Below are 24,771 nucleotides of genomic sequence, written 5' to 3'. Positions count from 1 at the left end.
GTTCAAAATGTCTAAACCTGAGAATTCCCCGACTGTCCAGTGGTTAGAACTCCGAGCCTCCACTCCTAGGGGCCCAGGTTCAATCCCTGATAGGGCTGCAAGGTGCTGGCAAAATTTTATCATAAATAAATATTTTTTAAAAAATGAAAACTTCCAAACACTGGCGGTCCCCCTCAAGTGCTTCAGCCTGAGGTACATATTTTATGTGCTGTAGGCTCTCCAGGCTTATATAATCTGACGTTCCTAAGTACTTATGCTGAAGCTTCGCTTTTCCTTTTCAGCTCTTTTTTTTTTAACCAATCTCGCATTTGTATTAATAAACAAACACAAAGAGACTGTAAATATTTTTAGTCTTTCTATCCTGTTACTATTAATATTTTTGCTAAGACTAAAGTCTAGAGTCATTCTAAAATGAGTTCAAGTTGTTTTTCGGCTTCTGTTTCAAAATATGGACCACACATCTTCATCATTTTATTCCCTGGTGACCAGCTTAGATTTAATCATATACACAGAGCTTCAGCAACTCGATAAACAAATCCACATGAGGGTAAAAGGAAGACCATACGCTGGACTGGGCACAAAAGCCTTTGTATTACTCCCCTATTCAGAAGCCTCTGAAGTCTGCAGCTGAACACAGACTCCGGTTAAAAATCCACGATGCTTCCTTTTTAAATAATAGCATTTGTCTATGCAAGGTCCATTAACCCAAAATGATCCCTATTTGAGTCCATATATATTTACATTCAAAAGACTTGACTACAGACAAGGCCATTGGATTTTAACAAACACTCCTGAATTTATCCATACAAATAAATGCTTTCCCCTCAAATAGGTAGCAATATTCCAAGGACTTTGTTATTGCTTGAAGTAGCTTTGGGACTCCAGTTAGGACCTGCCTTTCTCCTCACACTAAGGTTGCCAGCCTTCTGAACAAAGCAAACTTTCCATTCCTACCAGCACTTATCCCTCTACTACTGGCTTTTGACCAGTGAGCAGCCAAACCTAAGTTCAGTAACATGAATACTACGCCAACAGATAACCATATGCTATGCTGCTGCTAAGTCGCTTCAGTCGTGTCTGACTCTGTGCGACCCCATAGACGGCAGCCCACCAGGCTTATGTACATATAAATATTAACAAAAATGTTAAAATACTAAATCTACCTACTAGAATTTATACTTTTGGTTTCAAAGTCCTGTTTCCAAAGCTAAAACATGTCTATGACTGGATTGCAGAACGGCACATCCTGGAATGTCAGGTACCGTGCAAATTAGTTTAAATAAGTTTTGTATTTGACCCCTTTAGAGATGTTCAATATGTGGATAAACGTGTTCTGCTCTTTGTGTTCCTGTTGATGATAAAAGGCAAAGGGAAGTCATCACACACTTGGCTCCCACTGTGCACGAAAAACTGAACACGGTACTGATTTAATTCTCTCAACATCTCTGAGCTAAACAGCTCATCCCCATTTATGGATGAAGAAACTGAGATATGGGAAATTTAAACAACTGGCACACCACTGGCAGGTGGGGGCAATGCATTCAGAATTACCTAATCACTGAGAAAAAAGTCAAAGACTTTTGGAAAATGAAATGCAATTATCTTCCCACAGAGAGCCATTTTTTTCCCCGAAAAAAACTGATGTTAGCATATCCCCTAATGATTTTTTTCATTAATCTCAATATTCTTTTGGCCATAATTTTCCCCAAAATGAAAGTGCAGTTATCTCCCAATCTGGGAAAATAAAACGTACTATGAGTTTTTATCTTGTTATTTATACAGGAGTCTTTGGATACCAGTTAAGTGCTTGAACCAGTTAAGTGTTTGGGTGGGACATAGAAAAATAAAGCAAGCTAAATAAAGAACTGTTGAAATAAATAGATTAAAGGGGGGAAAAAATGAACCCTAGTTAAAAGATATTAAGAGACTTAACCACCTATGGAAGTAACAGGTTAAAGATTTAAATTAGAAAAAAAATAAATAAAGAGATGACCCTTCAAATAAAACAAAGAGGAAGTTGGGAATCAGTGTCAGGGCATTTCAACTGACCTTAGAGACATATTTTACTGGTGACTTTTTTGTTTTTAAAATGTTTCTGATTTTTTTTTTCATTTGTTAATGACCCCAATTTTCCAGCTTATTCCCCAGTTTATCCTGCCTAGTAAAGCTTGTTCACTTTCAGCTTTATTTTCTTGTTCAGCCCCTAACGACTGACGATTTGAAAGGAAGCAAACTAAAAGAAGGCATTGGACTAAATAACGAATTGTTTTCATCATCTTGATGGATGGCAACTCAACTTTAAAATAAACATAAGTTCCAGTTTCCTAATGTTTTCTGAGATTCTTATTTCTGTGAGGATTTCATTGTCATTGCCTCCTGTCTAAAACTAACGCCACCCAAATCCTAAAAAGAGTTAAACCTAAAGTGACTGATGTTTTGACAGTGACAGAACAAAAAAAGTCTTATCCAGAAAAAAAAAATGTTTTTAACTGAATAAATTTGACAAGCAATATTCAGAAATTTAGACTTGTAAATATGTTATCTGAGGAGTTCGCAAAAATCTCAAAATTGCTTGCATAATTCTGGCTTTTTTGTTTTCAGTAAGTCTGCATCTGTTTTATACCAAAAGGCTATACAGAAACCTGTATGCATTGCTCAGCTTGAGTTGACATCTTACGAAGCACAGCTGAGTACAGAATTTTCCGTCACTTCAAAGGACATACCACAGGGCGCAAAGAAAGAAAAGATTGGGTCCTTCCAGCCAAACGTTGCCCTCTGGCTCTCATACTCAACTCCCCAGGGAAACGAGAGGGCAAGCCCTGGCCCCTTGCAGCTCTAGGTAGCGTTCCCATAACCCCTGACTCATAAATATTGACATTTGGGAAAAACAAGAGCAGAAAAGAAAAAAAGGAGGAGGAGGAGGAGGAGGTGCTTTTTTTTTTTTTTTTAAGTTGTTTCAAGTTGGAATGTTCATATATTTTCCAAAGCCTGATTTATATCCAAGATATCACTATGATTTTAAATTAGGTATACCTTATCTTGGTATGTTAAAAAATAGTCTTATCCATCACCAACTAGAGAAAATAGAAAACAAAACTTTTGACAGAGTTTTGTTTTGTTTTGCTTTGCTTTGTTTGCCATCAGGAAAATTGTTTTAACTAATAAATCTGAGTTGAATTCAATCTTTTCTAAAAAGGGTTATAACAATGTCTTCAGAACTTTCTTTTTGTTGTTGTTGTTGAATATCACAGTTTTCAATCAGAGTGAATTTGGAATTCTTTATATTCAGCAAAATCTTTTCTTTTTCATTTTAAGTATTTATCTCTATCCTTCTTTGCTTCAAAAAACAGAAATAATACGGTTTAAAGAAGAACTCGAAAAATCCTCAGACCACAGACTGCTTCCATTGTGGAACTACAGCGCACCCTGGTGGTGATTGTCGATATTACCATAGTTTACACCTGTGAATGGCCAAAATTACGAACAGAAATTTAAAAATATCTTATATCTAGGCTTTTAGAAAATAAACTACCAAGAAAAAGAACAGTGGAATGTCTCTTTTATATCATAATTATGAGCAGAGCTTTTTATTTTTTTAATATAATATACCTTTTAAGTAGTTCATAAGGTTGCAGATGAGTGACCCAAAATTTAACACGCTTTTATGTTCACAATAATCCTCATCATTTTTGAAATTATATGACCAACACTTCAAAAGCATTTAAGAGGCTAAATATCTTCAGTGAGTGATAAAGGAAAGTAAATTAAATAGTTTATCAGCCTTTTGAGGATTCTTTTCCCCTTTGTGCCTTGGATACAATAAGCACGTTTAGAAGAAAAAAAAGATGCATTTGTCATGACTTTTTCTCCAGCCTTGAAATTTCAGCTAACAAAAATTTAGTTAATTAAGTTCATCTCCATTCTTAAAAAGAACATGTATTTTTTGATATTTTTTCCCTAAAAGAGAAGACACTTTTCCTCGCTTCTCTTTCACATCTGGCAACACCAGTGAGGCAGGACCTGATAAACAAAATGGTGACTCAGTATCTGTCATCTTTTTTGTATTTATGGTAGTTTATACTCATTCTCTTATCTAATCATGTCAACAACCCTAAAAATTAAGGATCGGTGTGCCCATTTTACAGATTAGAAAACTGAGGTGTAGGGATATGAAATAACTTACTCAAAGTCACTCAGCTGGTGAGTGACAGAGGGGCTGGACCCTTCTCCAAAGCCCATGCTGACTCTGGTGCGTGGTCAGCCCTCAGTAAATCATTGTTGACAGTGGCAAACGCGCTTGTTGCAGGGATGGTAAAGGTAAGTTTGGACTGGATCCGAAGTCCTTCGACTCTACACCCAGCAATTTTTCCATCAAGGTTTAGACGTCCTTTGACTTTCTCTTGCTCCTGCATGCAATTATACTCTTCTGAGCCTGCTAAGTGTCCCTTAGTTTCCGTAAAAGAACAAAGAAGTAAAATCAGGCAGGAGTCACCTGTGCCTCAAGCCAAAGCTGTGCCACCCATGAGGCACTCTCAGGGCATCTTTACAACTTTTATGCGATAGGTCCCTTTGGACGTCTGGTGAAGTTTCTAGAAACCATTACAAAAAAATCTTTTTAAATATATTACAAGGGAGTCAACCTTTTAAAAATAAAGTTTTCAAAATATTTTTTAAAAAACTAATTTGCAACATATGTGCTCATTTATTAATGCATTAAGTGACATGTAGCAATAGATTTAATAACTATTCTTAAAGCAACAATGAGTATGAATGATGTTTTGAGATACCTGTAACCCTTATAATGTGATTCCAATATATCTTTGATTTCTATTGTTAACAGAGATACAGTTAATGTTAATATCTGACTTATATCCATAAGTAATGAAAATACCAAATTTCAGTCACTATGAAATTAATGAAAATAAAAATTTCTTCTCATCAAAGTTCATGGCTCCCTCACCCTCTTAAATTAAAAAATCAATTGAAGTGAATTACTTATAGATAAATCTTTTCAAAAACTAAATTATAAAACAGAATTTAATTCAAAAATGCCCACAGCAAATATATATATCATATACATAAAATCCATTGATTTTTCACATGAAATAGTCCCTTCAATATGAATGATCCAGTGTGAGGCAAGGCTCTGGTTAGATAGCATCACTGACTCAGCAGACATGAAGCTGAGCAAATTCTGGAGACAGTGGAGAACCGGGAAGCCTGCCATGCTGCAGTCCATGAGGTCACAAAGAGTCAGACGTGACTTAGCAACTGAACAACAGCAAAACTCCAAAAATAAGCTTGTGTAACACCTGGTTCCAAATTGGGAAAGGAGTATGTCAAAGCTGTATATTGTCACCCTGCTTATTTATTTAACTTATATACAGGGTACATCATGTGAAATGGCAGGCTGGATGAAGCACAGGCTGGCATCAAGATTACCAGGAGGAACATAAATAACCTCAGATATGCAGGTGACACTGCCCTTATGGCAGAAAGTGAAGAAGAGCTAAAGAGCCTCTTGGTGAAAGTGAAAAAGGAGAGTGAAAAAGCTGGCTCAAAACTCAACATTCAGAAAACTAAGATCATGGCATCCAGTCCCATCACTTCATGGCAAATAGATGGGGAAACAATGGAAACGCTGACAGACTTTATTTTCTTGGGCTCCAAAATCACTGCAGGTGGTGACTGCAGCCATGAAATTAAAAGATGCTTGCTCCTTGGAAGCAAAGCTATGACCAACCTAGACAGCATATTAAAAAGCAGAGACATTACTTTTCCAACAAAGGTCTGTATGGTCAAAGCTATGGTTTTTTTCAGTAGTCATGAATGGATGTGAGAATTGGACTATAAAGAAAGTTGAGCACCAAAGAATTGATGTTTTTGAACTGTGGTGTTGGAGAAGACTCTTGAGAGTCTCTTGGACTGCAAGGAGATCCAACCAGTCCATCCTAAAGGAAATCAGTCCTGAACAGTCATTAGAAAGACTGATGCTGAAACTGAAACTCCAATACTTTGGGCACCTGATGCAAAGAACTGACTCATTGGAAAAGACTCTGATGATGGGAAAGATTGAAGGCAGGAGGAGAAGAGGACAACAGAGGATGAGATGGTTGGATGGACACGAGTTTGAGCAAGCTCTGGGCATTGGTGAAAGACAGGGAAGCCTGGCGTGCTGCAGTCCATGGGGTCGCAAAGAGTCGGACACGACTGACTGAACTGAACTGAACTGAATTTTATTAGCTGTTTATTAAAATGCGTTCTGTCTGCACCAACAGCCCACACAATGTTAAAAATTATTTTACCTTCCTTGTGTTCGGTAGTTAGAAATAGTAAAAAAGGAGTCCAAAATGGCGGTGGTTAAAAGACAAAGAAAGGGAAAAGCCTGCAAAAGTGGAACAAAAGAAATCCACAGACTAGTGTGAGAACCTCAGGTGAAACAAACATGCCCCCTTCTTGGCTAGCCCAATTTGCAGGATCAGTGGGGAGGAGACAAAATGTATGAAAAGAGGAAGCCAAGACAGATGGAAGCCTCTCCTTTGGGGTTGATCCGCCCTCACGCCCCCAGGGTATACTATCCTTTGTTTGCCAAATAAAACTCTGGGCTGTAACTGAACTGTAACACCGGTCTGCCATTTCAAATCTTTGCTGCCAAGAGACAGAACCAAGGAAATTACACACTCTCCTGACACTTGGCCACCCAGTCCTCCACTCTCTCTGCCTCCCACATCCAGTTTATTTGATTTACTTAAAAAAAAAAATCTAAAATTGTCCCTAGGAGCACACCCTCCCTTATGTGGCCACTAACAAAGGAGGACCTCCAAAAGGAGGAGAGCAGCAAATAAAGAGGTCCAGATGACAAGTGAAGTCTGAGCCAGACCTTGATTTCAGCCCAGTGAATGCTCAGCAGAGAAACTGCCACCTGACCTACTGAAGTCATGAAACCCAGCAGGACCCTGTGGGGCTCCTGTGCACTGAAGCCTTTCTATGTCTCCACCATCCCTCTCCCACCCCTGGCCATTGCTTGCGTGTAGGGAATAAATAGGCTTTAGCCTCCATGACCTTCCCTGAGTTCCAAAGGGCAAGTTCAAACAGTTGCTGATCAGGGAAGGGAGGAGATGCAGAGACAAGGGAGGAGCAGCCAAGAGACAATAAGAGCAGCCTTGGGGCAGGGTCCTGGTTCCCTGGCAAGGGATACACAGAACAGTATCTTTGAGCTCTTCTGAGAACTAAGTGAAAGTGAAGTCGTGTCTGACTCTTTGCGACCCCATGGACTGCAGCCCACCAGGCTCCTCAATCCACAGGATTCTACAGGCAAGAATACTGGAGTGGGTTTCCATTTCCTTCTCCAGGGAATCTTCCCGACCCAGGGATTGAACCCAGGTCTCCTGCATTGCAGGCAGACGCTTTAACCTCTGAGCCACCAGGGAAGCCCTCTGAAAAGTGAAAGTGAAGTTGCTCAGTCATGTCTGACTCTTTGCGACCCCATGGACTGTAGCCCACCAGGCTCCTCCATTGACAGGATTGTCCAGGCAAGAATACTGGAGTGGGTTACCATTTCCTTCTCCAGGGGATCTTCCCAACCCAGGAATCGAACCCAGGTCACCCGCATTAGAGGCAGACGCTTTAACCTCAGAGCCACCAGGGAAGCCTAAGAACTAAAACCCTCAACAAATGGGAAACATTAACATGATGATGCATTCTTCCTTCCAGACACAAGGTCACAGTTTGATAACCTTGAGAATCACAAAAGCTCATCAGACCATCTGAGGCCAGATTGAAGGAGTGCTGGCCCTGCACACACCCTTATCCTTATCAGCAACCTCCCCTCCCCTTGAACCATATTTATAAAACTCCTCACCAAGCCCCCCCACCTGCCTCCATGGTGGGACACATGTATTTATTTGAGGGCGTTAGCCCACTGTGCTCCCCTTTGTCTGGCAAAGCAGTACACCCACGCTTTTCTACTTCACCCAAAACTCTGGCTCACGGATTCAATTCAGTGTTGGTGCACAGTGGCCGAGCTTTGACGTCAATCATGAGATAATCGGTTTGGATTGTTGTAAGCCACTAAGTTTCTGGTAATGTGTTACCTAGCAACAGAAAACAGATACAGAGTAGATGCAACAACTTGCCCTTCACCTTAAGAGGGATGCCTTGGCATGTCCTAAATGACTAGACCTTAGAAAATACACAAAATGATGACCAAGTCTACACATCTGGAGAAGAGCCCACACTGACTCCTGGTGCAGAGCTCTCCTCACTGTTCAATACTGGCCCTTGATCATCCACTGCAGTAAATATGATCAAAGCTCCTTCTAATTTCTTACACGTAGCAGGAGTCTGTGTTCACTCTCAAGTACATTTGGTTTAGCAAGTGATAAAGAATTTGCCTGCAATGCAGGAGATGTGGGTTCAATCCCCGGATTGGGAAGATCCACTGGAGAAGGAAATGGCAACCCACTCCAGTATTTTTGCCTGGGAAATCCCATGGGCAGAGGAGCCTGACAGGCTACCATCCACTGGGTCACCAAAAGAGTTGAACGTGACTTAGCGACTAAACAACAGCAACAAATCAAAACAAACACCCACACTTGATAAAATCATGCAAACTGCTATTGACACTGTTTCAGACTTAAGAACCTTCAACTAGAAAGAAAGGTCAAAGCAAAGTGAAACAATGGCTTGGAAGTTTATTGTTTCTTTTCCTTCCAGAATTTCAACAACAACTAATATCTATTGAGCATACTATTATAAGGCACTGTACCAGGCATAATAGAAAAAGTCAGTGTATAAAACACAGTCCTAGCCTTTTAAAATTTGATTGAGTGTTTAGAATACAAACACAGAATATAACCAACTCTTTATGACAGCATATTCTAACTACTAAATGAAAGATACAGAATAAAGAATAATCAAGAGGCCCAAATAGTCAGGAAAGATACTATAGGGACTTCCCTTGTGATCCAGTGGTTAGGACTCCACACTTCCAATGCAGTGGGTACAGCTTCTGTCCCTGGTCAGGGAACTCTATGCTACATGCCAAAAAAAATAAAGGTACTGTGTATATCTGAATCCTTTTGGTGTATACCTGTAACTAACACAACACTGAAAATCAACTATACTTCAATAAGAGTAAATAGCAACAGTGGACAGCTGGAGAAGAGGTATCAGAGAATCATAAGAGACATTATTCCACTTGTCAACAAAAATTAATCAGGTGATCAAAGAAGGAGATGGAAGATTTTATTTGAACCAGTTTGAGGGTTATAACCTGGGAACAGCCTCTGTCCATCAGAGGTCAAAGCAATTATATAAGTTTTTGAGACAGAGGGCTGTCCATTAAAAGATATACTCATCTTTTAAAAAGTTTCCTCAGGAAAGTCAAACAAGGGCTCTCTATCAACCTAGAAGGGCGGGATGGGGAGGGAGATGGGAGGGAGGTTCCAAAAGGAGGGAATATACATATACCTGTGGCTGAGTCATGCTGATGTTTGACAAAAAACAACAAAATTCTGTAAAGCAATTATCCTTCAATTAATAAATAAACAAATATTCTAAAAGATGTACTATTCACAGTTTATACAATCTAGTGAGCAGTAGGTTATGGGTCATCATGGTCTCTTACAAGATTTAGAAGGAGGTTTTAAGCTAAGGATACATGAATACTCATGAGGGGTGTGAGTGATATATGCATATTCATCAAGGGGCTTAAGCAGAGGAAAATTCTGTATAGAACTAGGGTAACAGGTTGACAGCAGAGAAGGCAACGGCACCCCACTCCAGTACTCTTGCCTGGAGAGTCCCATGGACGGAGGATCCTGGGGGGCTGCAGTCTATGGGGTTGCTAAGAGTCGGACACGACTGAGTGACTTCCCTTTCACTTTACACTTTCATGCATTGGAGAAGGAAATGGCAACCCACTCTAGTGTTCTTGCCCGGAGAATCCCAGGGATGGGGGAGCCTGGTGGGCTGCCGTCTATGGGGTCGCACAGAGTCGGACACGACTGAAGCGACTTAGCAGCAGTAGCAGCAGCAGCAACAGGTTGACAGAGTCCAGGCGTGGGTTCACTGGAGTCACAAGGGTCAGAAAGGTCAGCAGCATCATTCCTTAGGTTCCAGTTAATCTGGTGCTTGAGTGGTTTGAATTCTGCGAAACAGCTCAGGAAAGTGCTCCATGCCAATCTCTACTTTTGGAACAGAATTGGGAGTCTTTACAACTGATATATTGTCTCCTGGTACCGTTGTCTCCCTAGCCTGCTATTAACTGTTTGTTTTTACTTTCTTTGGTTCCCTTAAAATCTTTTAATTCCTAAGGTCTATTCTTCTACAATGGCAAGAATTGTCTTAGATCACAAAATGACTTCAGCCTAAAATAGCTTCTCTTATGTTAAGAAAACTATGTCTTGTCCTCCTCCCCCTGACCCCACCCCGGGGACTCCTTGCTCTATCTGCTTACAGGTTCCCCTTGAGCAAAAGTTCAAAAAAAAAAAAAAAAGTAATGAGAAAAGCAGCTGAGAGGTAATAAGTTGTAACACTGATAACTCTTCTTGAAAGTGTTGCCAGTTAAGACCAAAGAAATCCTTTTCTTTCAGTCAGCACTAAACTGGATGATGTGGTCTCCTCAATAAATATTATTCTATATTACTTACATGTAATACATAATATGAGAATTTCCCAGGTGGCTCAGTGGTAAAGAATCACCTGCCAATGAAAGAGATGCAGGTCTGATTGCTGGGTCAGGAAGACCCCCTGGAGAAGGACATGGCAACTCACTCCAGGGTTCTTGTCCAAAGAGCTCCATGGACAAAAGCGGGCTATAGTCCATGGGGTCTCAAAAGAGTTGGACATGACTTCAAAACTAAACAACAATAATATATAACATATTTGCAATAAATAAATAATATGAATATTAGAAATATGAGTTCATATCAGTAGGTTTCCATAAGATAGTGTCTAGCTTTACAAACCATCTTTGGGGAAAAAGCAAAAATAAAATCCTGCTCTATATAACAATTTGTAATTGTACACACACATACACACACACACACACACAAATCTCCTAAAATCAAAATAATCTGATTAAGAAACTATAGCTCCCCCCTTAAAGCTGAAATTTTTTATAAGGCCATTAGTGATGATGACAAAGATATAACTATTGTAATATACCATGATATTTCTTTATTAGAGATTTTAAGGGTTAACTATAATTGTAAAGAAAACCAAACCACCATGCCTCATTTCAGTATTATATATTTTTGCATAAAATTTTAACTAGTCTTCAGTTGCAAATTTTGCTCTCACTCTGCTTGATTTCAGCCTCTTTTCAGAAAATATATGTCATGTAGTTCTGGGCTCCCTGAGGATAACCAGTATGGTCAGTTCAGTGTTGCTGTAAACTTCAGATCTAGATATTGTCACCCATTTGCTCTTTCCAAAGACAGGCACTTATTTCAGGACACCTGTCCTACTGTATTAGCTGTAAAAAAAAAAAATGCTGGTGACAGTGTAGCTGAAAATTCAAGTGGAAAAGAATTGGAGAGGGTCAGCATCTTTCCTTCTGCTGATTTTTAAAAACTGATTCTTGAGAAGACTGTTTCTGTGCAGCACGACCAGGCTATGGCACCGCTGATCTTATCATTTGCGTGCAAGTCCCTTCGTTATTGATATAGATGGCCACACAGTCCATTCAACCTGCAGTGATGAGAACCAAACGTGAAGATGGCTGAAATAATTGGGTCAACCCTGCAGCAGGCCAATTCAGTGGTCACATAAAATTGAGGGCATATTAAACAATTATAACAAATCACTCTCTGCAGGTAAAAGAGTGATGCTGGTGAAGTATCAGCCCATTTCGGAAGGACACTAGCACGTGAAATGATGTAAACGATGCACTTACACAGGAGTGGAATGAAAATAAACAACACTGTTTATTATCAAAGGGATGTAGGCAGACTTATGTCCCAAACAACTGATTTCCAGTTCATTCCCTCTCATAATAAAAAAGTTAGTCAAGTAATGGAAACGTTGGGGAGTCAGGATATTTTAAGCTATTATTTCACATGCCTTCTCTGCTGCGGTCCCCAACATTTTTGGCACCAGTGACTGATTTCGTGGAAGACAACTTTTCAGCGGACCCTGGGGGGGCGGGGGGGAGAGGCGATGGTTTCAGGGTGATTCAAGCGTGTTACCCTTATTGTGGACTCTACTTCTATTATTATTACATCAGCTCCACCTCAGAGCATCAGGCATTAGATCCTGGAAGTTGGAGACCCCAGGTTATGTTACACTGGGTTGGCTGTGTCACTCCAAATCCATCCCCTAACCTTCTTTGCTGCATTCTGTGCCCTGGGAGGCTCATGTGCTTGGACTACATCAACAGGCACCTTTGTCCTCTGGTTCTCAGTTGGGTTGGGTCAATAAGAAACATGAATGTGAGATCATGGAAGGCAGGAGGGTGGAGTCCTGCACTAATGGTTTCTGCTCCCCTTGGAGGGACCATCCCTCCACAGACAGTCATAACTCTTTTTTTTTTTTTTAGTTCTTAGCAAGATTATGACATTTTTACTTGAATAAACACTCCTAGGATTGTTGCGAGCCTTTAGTTAATATCCAGAATCCTGAAAAGGTAATTTTGGCAAGTGTTGGCCAGTGTTTTTATTGCTTTTATGAGCAGGTTTGGGACAGCCATCATTAACTCTTATCATTCAGATGTTAACCTCCTTCCGATGTTGCAGGAAAAAGAGTGAGATGCAAGAGGACGGTCAGACCCCAGGTAATGTCCAAGCCTCTGGGACAGCCCCCACGTGTGGGTTTTTGGCTTCGCACAGGGAAGAATTCAACAGCAAGCCATAGTAAAGAGAAAGAAGGTTAATTCAGGATGGAAACACACTCCATAGACAGAGTGGGTCATCTTGGAAGGAAAGAGGCCCCGGGGTATGCAGTTGTCAGATTTTATGGACATGGGTAATTACTTAGGCTAATGAGCAGGAGGAGTATTCTAGCTATTTTGGGGATGGGGTGGGGATTTCCAGGAATTGGGCCACCTACCATGAGATCACTTTATGACCCTTTGTGGTCATTGTTGGAGAAGGCAATGGCACCCCACTCCAGTACTCTTGCCTGGAAAATCCCATGGATGGAGGAGCCTGGTAGGCTACAGCCCATGGGGTTTCGAAGGGTCAGACATGACTGAGTGACTTCACTTTCACTTTTCACTTTATACATTGGAGAAGGAAATGGCAACCCACTCCAGTATTCTTGCCTGGAGAATCCCAGGGACAGGGGAGCCTGGTGGGCTGCCGTCTATGGGGTTGCACAGAGTCGGACACGACTGACAAGACTTAGCCGCATCCGTGGTCATCGTCCATATAGTCAAAGCTATGGTTTTTCCAGTAGTCATATACAGATGTGAGAGTTTGTCCATAAAGAAAGCTGAGCACCAAAGAATTGATGCTTTCAAACTGTGGTGCTACAGAAGACTCTTGAGAGTCCCTTAGACTGTAAGAAGATCAAACCAGTCAACCCTAAAGGAAATCAACCCCGAATACTCATTGGAAGGACTGATGCAGAAGCTCCGATACTCTGGCCACCTGGTATGAAGAGCCGACTCATCAGAAAAGACTCTGATGCTGGGAAAGATTGAAGGCAAAAGAAAGGGGTGGGAGAGGATGAGATGGTTAAACAGCATCACTGACTCAAAGGACATGAATTTGAGCAAACTCCAGGAGATAGTAGAGGACAGAGGAGCCTGGGGTGAAGCAGTCCACCGGGTTGCATATGACTCAGCAGCTGAACAACAACAACTAGAGTCATGGCACCCAGGGTGTGTTACAGTGAGCGTATACTGAGGCTCGAGGTCAAGTGGAAGCTGAGTTCACCACCTTGGACCTCATTGGTTCTAATCAGTTTACGTCATGCCCTGGGGCTATGTCATTCTTTTAAAGGTTGTGCCCTGCCCTCTTCCAGTCTCACTAGGACAGCATTTTCGAGATTCATTTAAGCTGGATTCGGAATTTGCTCTTTTCTTTTATTCTACGTAGTATTCCTACCAGTGCGCTAAAGCGCAGGCGGCTGCAACAGGCGCCGCTGAGCACGGCCGAGAGGAGCCACCCCACGTCCGAGGTCAGGGGCAGCGGCCGAGAGTACCAGACGGTGACTGCATAGGAATGGCCGAGAGGAGCTACCCCATGTCCCAGGTCAGGGGGGCGGCCAAGAGGAGTTACCCCACGTCCTAGGTCAGGGGCAGCAGCCGGGAGGAGATACCCCACACCCAAGACCGGGGCGGTGGCTGGGAGGACCAACCCCACATCCAAGGAGCCGCGGCTGAGCGGGTGCAGGAGGGCCTAGAGGAGCTATGCCACGTTGAAGGTCAGGAAGGGCGGTGGTGAGGAGATACCCCTTGTCCAAGGTAAGGAGCAATGGCTGCGCTTTGCTAGAGCAGCCAATGAAGAGATACCCCACGCCCAAGGTAAGAGAAACCCAAGTAAGACGGTAGGTGTTGCAAGAGGGCATCAGAGGGCAGACATACTGAAACCATACTCACAGAAAACTAGTCAATCTAATCACACTAGGACCACAGCCTTGTCTAACTCAATGAAACTAAGCCATGCCTGTGGGGCAACCCAAGATGGGCGGGTCATGGTGGAGAGATCTGACAGAATGTGGTCCACTGGAGAAGGGAATGGCAAACCACTTCAGTATTCTTGCCTTGAGAACCCCATGAACAGTATGAAAAGGCAAAATGATAGGATACTGAAAGAGAAACTCCCCAGGTCAGTAGGTGCCCAATATGCTACTGGAGATCAGTGGAGAAATAACTCCAGAAAGAATGAAGGGATGGAGCCAAAGCAAAAACAATACCCAGCTGTGGATGTGACTGGTGATAGAAGCAAGGTCCGATGCTGTAAAGAGCAATATTGCACAGGAACCTGGAATGTCAGGTCCATGAATCAAGGCAAATTGGAAGTGGTCAAACAAGAGATGGCAAGAGTGAATGTCGACATTCTAGGAATCAGTGAACTCAAATGGACTGGAATGGGTGAATTTAACTCAGATGACCATTATATCTACTACTGCGGGCAGGAATCCCTCAGAAGAAATGGAGAGGCCATCATGGTCAACAAAAGAGTCCGAAATGCAGTATTTGGATGCAATCTCAAAAATGACAGAATAATCTCTGTTCGTTTCCAGGGCAAACCATTCAATATCACAGTAATCCAAGTCTATGCCCCAACCAGTAACACTGAAGAAGCTGAAGTTGAACGGTTCTATGAAGACCTACAAGACCTTTTAGAACTAACACCCCAAAAAGATGTCCTTTTCATTATAGGGGACTGGAATGCGTAGGAAGTCAAGAAACACCTGGAGTAACAGGCAAATTTGGCCTTGGAATACGGAATGAAGCAGGGCAAAGACTAAGAGAGTTTTGCCAAGAAAATGCACTGGTCATAACAAACACCCTCTTCCAACAACACAAGAGAAGACTCTATACATGGACATCACCAGATGGTCAACACCGAAATCAGATTGATTATATTCTTTGCAGACAAAGATGGAGAAGCTCTATATAGTCAGCAAAAACAAGACCAGGAGCTGACTGTGGCTCAGACCATAAACTCCTTATTGCCAAATTCAGACTTAAATTGAAGAAAGTAGGGAAAACCACTAGACCATTCAGGTATGACCTAAATCAAATCCCTTATGATTATACAGTGGAAGTGAGAAATAGATTTAAGGGCCTAGATCTGATAGATAGAGTGCCTGACGAACTATGGAATGAGTTTCGTGACATTGTACAGGAGACAGGGATCAAGACCATCCCCATGGAAAAGAAATGCAAAAAAGCAAAATGGCTGTCTGGGGAGGCCTTACAAATAGCTGTGAAAAGAAGAGAAGCGAAAAGCAAAGGAGAAAAGGAAAGATATAAACATCTGAATGCAGAGTTCCAAAGAATAGCAAGAAGAGATAAGAAAGCCTTCTTCAGCAATCAATGCAAAGAAATAGAGGAAAACAACAGAGTGGGAAAGACTAGGGATCTCTTCAAGAAAATCAGAGATACCAAAGGAACATTTCATGCAAAGATGGGCTCGATAAAGGACAGAAATGGTATGGACCTAACAGAAGCAGAAGATATTAAGAAGAGATGGCAAGAATATACAGAAGAACTGTACAAAAAAGATCTTCACAACCCAGATAATCACGATGGTGTGATCACCCATGTAGAGCCAGACATCCTGGAATGTGAAGTCAAGTGGGCCTTAGAAAGCATCACTGTGACCAAAGCTAGTGGAGGTGATGGAATTCCAGTTGAGCTATTCCAAATCCTGAAAGATGATGCTGTGAAAGTGCTGCACTCAATATGCCAGCCAATTTGGAAAACTCAGCAGTGGCCACAGGACTGGAAAAGGTCAGTTTTCATTACAGTCCCAGAGAAAGGCAACGCCAAAGAATGCTCAAACTACAGCACAATTGCACTCATCTCACACGCTAGTAAAGTCATGCTCAAAATTCTCCAAGCCAGGCTTCAGCAATATGTGAACCGTGAACTTCCTGATGTTCAAGCTGGTTTTAGAAAAGGCCGAGGAACCAGAGATCAAATTGCCAACATCCACTGGATCATGGAAAAAGCAAGAGAGTTCCAGAAAAACATCTATTTCTGCTTTATTGACTATGCCAAAGCCTTTGACTGTGTGGATCACAATAAACTGTGGAAAATTCTGAAAGAGATGGGAATACCAGACCACCTGATCTGCCTCTTGAGAAATTTGCATGCAGGTCAGGAACCAACAGTTAGAACTGGACATGGAACAACAGACTGGTTCAAAATAGGAAAAGGAGTTCATCAAGGCTATATATTGTCACCCTGTTTATTTAACTTATATGCAGAGTACATCATGAGAAACGCTGGACTGGAAGAAGCACAAGCTGGAATCAAGATTGCCGGGAGAAATATCAATAACCTCAGATATGCAGATGACACCACCCTTATGGCAGAAAGTGAAGAGGAACTCAAAAGCCTCTTGATGAAAGTGAAAGCGGAGAGTGAAAAAGTTGGCTTAAAGTTCAACATTCAGAAAACGAAGATCATGGCATCCGGTCCCATCACTTCATGGGAAATAGATGGAAAAACAGTGGAAACACTGCCAGACTTTATTTTTCTGGGCTCCGAAATCACTACAGATGGTGACTGCAGCCATGAAATTAAAAGACGCTTACTCCTTGGAAGGAAAGTTATGACCAACCTAGATAGCATATTCAAAAGCAGAGACATTACTTTGCCAACAAAGGTTCGTCTAGTCAAGGCTATGGTTTTTCCTGTGGTAATGTATGGATGTGAAAGTTGGACTGTGAAGAAGGCTGAGCGCTGAAGAATTGATGTTTTTGAACTGTGGTGTTGGAGAAGACTCGAGAGTCCCTTGGACTGCAAGGAGACGCAACCCGTCCGTTCTAAAGGAGATCAGCCCTGGGATTTCTTTGGAAGGAATGATGCCAAAGCTGAAACTCCAGTACTTTGGCCACCTCATGCGAAGAGTTGACTCATTGGAAAAGACTCTGATGCTGGGAGGGACTGGGGGCAAGAGGAGAAGGGGACGACAGAGGATGAGATGGCTGGATGGCATCACTGACTCGATGGACGTGAGTCTCAGTGAACCCCAGGAGTTGGTGATGGACAGGGAGGCCTGGCGTGCTGCAATTCATGGGGTCGCAAAGAGTCAGACACGACTGAGTGACTGATCTGATCTGATTCCTAGTATATCACAATCATTTATCTATGTATCTGCCAACATATGTTTCTGTTTCTTTGTGAATATGTCTTCTTTGTTCTTGGATAAAATCCTAATACTTGCTGGGTTATAGTTTTATAAGGAAGTAAAACATTGTAAGTAATTTTACAACTACTTTTTCAAAATAAATGAATTATTTTATACTCCAAAAGTGATATTATGAGAGCCACAGCTGACATCACTTCATTATTGTCATATCTTTTTTGGTCAATCTTTTTTTAAGTGATTTATAGTTGGTTTACAATGTTGTGTTAGCTTCAGATGTCCAGCAAAGTCTTTCAGTGAGATATACATATGTATCATATACATATGGTACGTACATATCATACATACCTCATAGCACTTTTTAGATGACCCATTCCTTCCACACAGCCTCCCCACCTTTGTGTTCCAGTAACTGCATCCTCCTCTTTGCTATTACTGCACCATCTCAAGTGGTTTCTATGCTCCTTGAACAAATCTTTGTAAATAGTCCCTGGAGTGGGAATGGATAAAAAAGATGTGGAACATGTATACAATGGAATAATATTCAGCTATAAAAAAGAAGGGCTTCCCTAGTAGCTCATATGATAAAGAATCTGTCTGCAATGCAGGAGACCCTGGTTTGATTTCTGGGTCAGGAAGATCTGCTGGAGAAGGGATAGGCTACCCACTCTAGCATTCTTGAGCTTCCCTGGTGTCTCAGCTGGTAAAGAATCCACCTCCAATATGGGAGACCTGGGTTCAATTCTTGGGTTGGCAAGATCTCCTGGAGAAGGGAATGGCAACTGACTCTAGTACTCTGGCCTGGCTTCCCCAATGGCTCAAGTGGTAAAGAACCTGTCTGCAACACAGGAGACACAGGAGATGCGAGTTTGATCCCTGGGTCAGGAAGATCCCCTGGAGGAGGAAATGGCAACCCACTCCAATATTCTTGCCTGGAAAATCCCATAGGCAGAGGAGCCTGAAAGGCTACAGTCCACAGGGCTGCAAAGAGTCAGACATGACTGAGCACACACTAGGGCTATAAAAAAAAATGAAACAATGCCATTTGCAGCAACGTGGACCTAGTGATTGTCACACTGAGTGAAGTAAGTGAGACACAGAAAGACAAGTATCATATGATATCACTTAGATGTGGAATCTACAAAACAGGCTCCAATGACCTTACCTACAAAACAGGAATGGAGTAACAAATGTAGAAAACAAACTTATGGTTACCAAAGGATAAGAGAAGGCGAGGGACACAACGGGAGATTGGGACTGTCATATACACAGTGCTATATATGTAACAGACAACTAATATGGACCCACTGTATAGCACAAGGAACTCAATAGTCTGTCACAGCTTACATGGGAAAAGAATCTAAAAAAGAGTGAATACATAATATGCATAACTGATTCACTTTTCTATACACCTGAAACTAACACAACATTGTAAATCAACTATAAAGGGAAAGTGAAGTCGCTCAGTTGTATCCAAATCTTGGATACATGATTTGGACTGTAACCTACCACACTCCTCCGTCCATGGGATTTTCCAGGCAAGAGTATTCAAGTGGGTTGCCATTTCCTTCTCCAGAGGATCTTCTCAACCCAGGGATCGAACCCAGGTCTCCCACATTATAGTCAGACACTTTACCATCTGAACCACCAGGGATGTCCATAAAAATAAACTATACTCCAATAAAAAAATTTTTTTAAGTCCCTCCATTGAACGCTCTTCAAATCACCTAGTTTGACCAACCATGACTGAATTGCACAACAGTAATCATTATTTAGAATTATTTGCCAACTAGTGTTAATTCAAAACAACTGTTTGATAATAATAAAAGGTGTGGCTGTTTCCCTCTACCTTGTATATACTTCCTTTGATAAATCTGAGACAAGATTCATGGAATGTATCTTCAATATTATCTCAGACCTTCCTCAGGGGTATGTGGCCTCACTTTTATTAAAATGGTTCTAGGTCTAAAAACTGCCTTGGGGAGGGAAAGCAAGTAATTCCATCAGGTCTACTCAAGTCAGGCTACCATTCACCAAATGTGTAATTTTGGTGATACAAATCACCTGGTCATCCAATTTAATCTTTGCTGCTGCTGCTAAGTCACTTCAGTAGTGTCCAACTCTGTGCGACCCCATAGACGGCAGCCCACCAGGCTCCCCTTTCCCTGGGATTCTCCAGGCAAGAACACTGGAGTGGGTTGCCATTTCCTTCTCCAATGCATGAAAGTGAAAAGTGAAAGTGAAGTCGCTCAGTTGCGTCTGACCTTCAGCGACCCCATGGACTGCAGCCTACCATGCTCCTCTGTCCATGGGATTTTCCAGGCAAGAGTACTGGAGTGAGGTGCCATTGCCTTCTCCAAGTTTAATCTTTCAGATCAGATCAGTTGCTCAGTCGTGTCCAACTCTTTGCAACCCCATGAATCGCAGCACGCCAGGCCTCCCTGTCCATCACCATGTCCCAGAGTTCACTCAAACTCACGTCCATCGAGTCAGGAATGCCATCCAGCCATCTCATCCTCTGTCGTCCCTTTTTCCTCCTGCCCCCAATCCCTCCCAGCATCAGAGTCTTTTCCAATGAGTCAACTCTTCGCGTGAGGTGGCCAAAGTACTGGAGTTTCAGCTTTACCATCAATCCTTCCAAAGAACACTTTAATCTTTACTGGGGGACAATTCTCCATGGCATTTCTATATGCTTTTGTTCTGGAATAGCTTTTCAAGGATATTCATATAGCAAACAGGCTTGCACACTAGGAATACTATGGACCTTCACTGGAGTTTTCTCTGGCTTCTCCCTGCCCAAGGATAGTTCACCATATTTCGGGTCCCAGTGAAATCTAACAATATAGGTATATACTTGTTTTTTCTTCCTTGGTGGCTCAAATGGTAAAGAATCTACCTGCAATGCTGGAGACCCAGGTTTGGTCTTTGAGATGGGAAGATCCCCTGGAGAAGGGAATGACAACGCACTCCAGTATTCTTGCCTGGAGAATCTCATGGACAGAGGAGACTGGCGGGCTACAGTCTCCTGTAAGTCCATGGGGTTGCAAAGAGTCAGACATGACTGAGTGATTAACACTTCTACTTTGAAACAGCCTTGGGAGGCAGAGATAGCATTCCCTTTTAGGTCAAAGAACACAGGTGTTTCCCGACTAGGAGGTAAGTCTCTCTTCAGGGCAAAGGTTGACAGGTTTACTTTCAGGTCATTATAAAAGATGGGGGTTTACTAAGCTCTGAGTTCCTCAGCTGCAAACTCCTTCCAGTACAGCACACCTCTGGGTGACTTGGGAGGCAAGAGGAACCAATGAAACCCGAAGCTCTTACCCCCTGCTGCGCTGTTCATAGAAAAGTCCTTTGTCTCTGGTCCAGATAACTCAGGTCTTGTCAGTATCTATGAAACTGTAGCAGGCAGACCTGTTCACTTGCAAATGGGTACAAATCTCAGACCCTTCACAGTTGTTAACAGTCCAAGGACTCCTAACCCGACGACCCAGCATCCTGAAGCCATGTGTTTCTACATCAGTCACTAATTTTGTGGTCATTTTTTATGGCAGCAACAGAAAATATGTCAGGCAAGGTATTTTTGTACTAAGTCTTTCTTCCTGAGGGCACTGACCACACACCCAGGGGTCCTGAGAATAAGGAAAATTGAAAAGTTTAGTTCTGGGACACTTGCTTGATTCGTATATCCTGACTTAGCAAGGATCTGAGGAAGAGTGTCAAGGAAGAAGGGAGAAAACAGACACTGCGCCCGTTTTCCTCTCCTCTTCAAGTGAGAAAATTGAAAAGTACAAATCATAAGGTTTACACTCTAGGAATAAAAGAAACAAACTCTAGTTTTACCTCTACAAAGTAAAGAGGATACAAAAATATCAATAGAAGCACCAATTACACAGGCCCTAGCCTGGTGAACTCCACATAGAGCTATGCGTGCACAGAATAAGAGCTTCCCTGGTGGCTCAGATGGTAAAGAATTGGCCCGCACCACGGGACACTTAGGTGCAATTCCTGGGTTGGGAAGATCCTCTGGAGAAGGGAATGACTACCCACTCCAGTAAGTCTGGCGGGCTACAGTCCATGGGGTCTCAAAGAGTTGGACACAACTGAGTGACTAATATGCATAGAGTATCACTCTACAGGGCAGGAGAGGAATCAGTCCTCACCCCACCCCTATGTTCAACCCACATAAAACCATGTAGAGCAGGTGCTCATGAGTTTACTCAGGGCAACCAATATAGCCTGAAATGCATGAAAAAAGTAAGAGGTAAAACTAAAGCTCCACAGAGAGCTCTGCTCACATGTGAAAAAGGAAACTTCTCCCACCCTAGGGCAAAATCCTCCCATGAATTCTCCTTACCTCACGAAGAAAGCCTTCTTTCTGTGGGGATCACCACAGTCGAGCATCTAAAGTACACTAAATGACACGGGGATTTTTGCTTAAATCCTAAAAGAATCTGTCTCCATAAAAAATGTTTTCTCGCTAATGCACAGAATCTTTTTCCTAACCAAACACACCTTTTCTCCTCCCAAATCTCCTAAAGTATCTAGCCGTGAATCTCAAAATTGTTAAAACTTTTCACACTGCTTTTATCCTGTGACTTGATATTCAAGTGTCACTTAAACCAGTTTGAAAATAAAAAATCAATTAAAAAGGAAAACTTCCCCATCAGATAGAGCTACTGGAAAGTTCATCTCATGAGTAATAATTTATAGACAAGGTAATGTATTATTTACCAAGTAAGTCGTTTGCACCATTTACAGCGTCTTCTTCGCTTGAGCAACAACAACATATACCGCACTAAGGATTATCAGGTGGCTTAAGATACTTTATCACCTTTCTTGTGAGGTAATTGGAGATCCTGACAGTCATGAATCCAGTAATTCCAGTAACATGCTTTTGAAGAAGGCAGCAAATGTGCTATTTAAATATTTCAGTAGTTTAAATAAAGAGCCTTTATAAAGAAAAGCCAACATAAAAGTTAATGTACTGATAGAATAAACCTGAATCAAGAAGATGAAAATTAGCAACTTCCCTGGAAGTCTAGTGGTTAAGACTCCACACCTACTATGCAGGGGGCATAGGTTCGATCCCTGATCAGGGAACTTGCCAATGCTGGGTGATCATAAAGCAAAACAAAAAACAACAACAAATACAAAAATAAAAAGTTGGGAGAGTGATGAGGGAGTTTAAATTTTTGAGAGACATCTGGTTAGACACTATATGAATGTCTACAATTAGGTTGTTTGGACTTAAATTCCTTAATAAATGGAGCTACTAGAAATTTCACTGGCCGTAAGAACACCATGAAAAAATTACTAAGTTCTAAGGGTGCAATGAAACAAGATTTAGGGACAAACTGAGGTTTAAAGGACATTGAGAGCCTGCTCAGAGTAGAATCAGAAAAGTATCCACCATCCAGTCTCAGGCTTAGGGTCAGGGTTACTTTCTACCTAATTATACATGGCGGGGCTTTTTCTTTCATGTGACCCGACTCTAAAGAAAAGGACCTTTGGGACTTCCTGGCAGCCCAGGGTTAGGACTGCCTCTGTCACTGCAGGGCCCAGATTCTATCCCTCAGGGAACTCCCAACCACTTGTGAGATCTCGTGGCTTAAGATCTCACAAGCCACATGGTGTGGCAAAAAAAACCCCAAAACCTTCTGTCCTGGACCTACTTAGACACAAAAACAAATCCTAATAACAACAACAACAAAAACATGATTTTTGAGTGTTGATTTGGAGACAGAAGTATAGAGTTCCCTAAATATTAAGTGTGAGAAAGTCTGCTGAAATTTAAATACACTCCTCGTGAAGAAATGGCAGAAGTTTATGTTGAGATTCATTCAGCAACTTCATAACAGCCTATTATAAACTTTTTGAAATTTATTCTAAATTAGGAGTTGGAAGACTATTACTATAAAAGGCCAGATAGTAAATATGTCTAAATATTTTTTAACAACTTTAAAAATGTAAAAGCCAAAAAAGAAGTGAGTATATTCACATTATCCAGCCAATCTCCAGATCGCTTTACATCTTGCAAAACTGAAATTCTGTCCCCACTGAACTGACAATCCCCCATTTCCCCTGTACCCCAATGTATAAGCAGTACTGGACACTGTTAGTGTCCAATAGGATAGGAAGGAGGAGTCTCTGATCAAGGTCAAAAGCAGCAGAGAAGGGTCATATCCATACCTCCTCCTCCAGGTACATACACCAGTGTTCACAACAGCATTATTCAAAATGGGCAAAAAGTAGAAAGAACCCCATTGTCCTTTGACAAACGAATGGATATACAAAATGTGGTTGATACATACAGTGCAATACTGCAAAAGTGTTCAGCTGCTCAGCCGTGTCCAACTCTTTGAGAACAAAACCAATATTCCATCGTATGTATAAACCACACTTTATCCATTCATCTGCTGACGGACAATTGGATTCTTTCCATTTTTTGCCGATTTTGAATAATGCGGCTGTGAACATTGGTTTCCACTTTTTGCTTGTTGTGAATAATGCTTCTGTGAACATTGGGGAATGGAATATCATTCAGACTTTAAAACGATGGAAATCCTGATAGGTGCTACAACACGGATGAACCCTGAAAACATTATGCTAAGTGAAGTATTGCTAAGTCGCTTCAGTCGTATCCGACTCTGTGCGACCCCATAGACGGCAGCCCACCAGGCTTCCCCGTCCCTGGGATTCTCCAGGCAAGAACACTGGAGTGGGTTGCCGTTTCCTTCTCCAATGCATGAAAGTGAAGTCGCTCAGTCGTGTCTGACTCCTAGCGACCCCATGGACTGCAGCCTACCAGCCTCCTCTGTCCATGGGATTTGCCAGGCAAGAGTACTGGAGTGGGTTGCTATTAAGTCAGACACAAAAGGACAAATATTCTATGCCTCCACTTCTATACAGTATCAATACCTAGAGGAGTCAAATTCAGAGGCAGAAAGTAGAATAGTGGTCACTATTAGTAGCACAGGGTCTGGGGCAAAGGGGAATGGAG

The 24,771-nt window shown here is 41.9% G+C and overlaps 1 long non-coding RNA gene across 2 annotated transcripts; it reads right to left on the bottom strand.

Annotated features, from left to right (window-relative positions):
* Positions 1-11,236: 11,236 nt before the first annotated feature.
* On the bottom strand, positions 11,237-22,720 carry LOC147355006 (uncharacterized). Of its 2 annotated transcripts, none has more exons than XR_015144137.1 (3): positions 22,503-22,720; positions 18,120-18,261; positions 11,237-11,694 (listed from the first exon to the last, which is right to left on the bottom strand). It is a non-coding gene; the product is annotated as an uncharacterized LOC147355006 (long non-coding RNA). The 2 variants fall into 2 exon arrangements; XR_015144138.1 differs by lacking the exon at positions 22,503-22,720 and adding an exon at positions 22,126-22,489.
* Between the last annotated feature and the right edge of the window lie 2,051 nt (positions 22,721-24,771).

The sequence above is a fragment of the Bos grunniens genome, chromosome 17, assembly GCF_055505025.1.
Source record: "Bos grunniens cultivar Pamir isolate PY7600 chromosome 17, Bosgru_T2T1.0, whole genome shotgun sequence".
In the NCBI taxonomy this organism is placed as follows: domain Eukaryota; kingdom Metazoa; phylum Chordata; class Mammalia; order Artiodactyla; family Bovidae; genus Bos; species Bos grunniens.
Note: the sequence above shows the minus strand (reverse complement) of the source record. Positions and strands in the feature narration are given on the sequence as shown.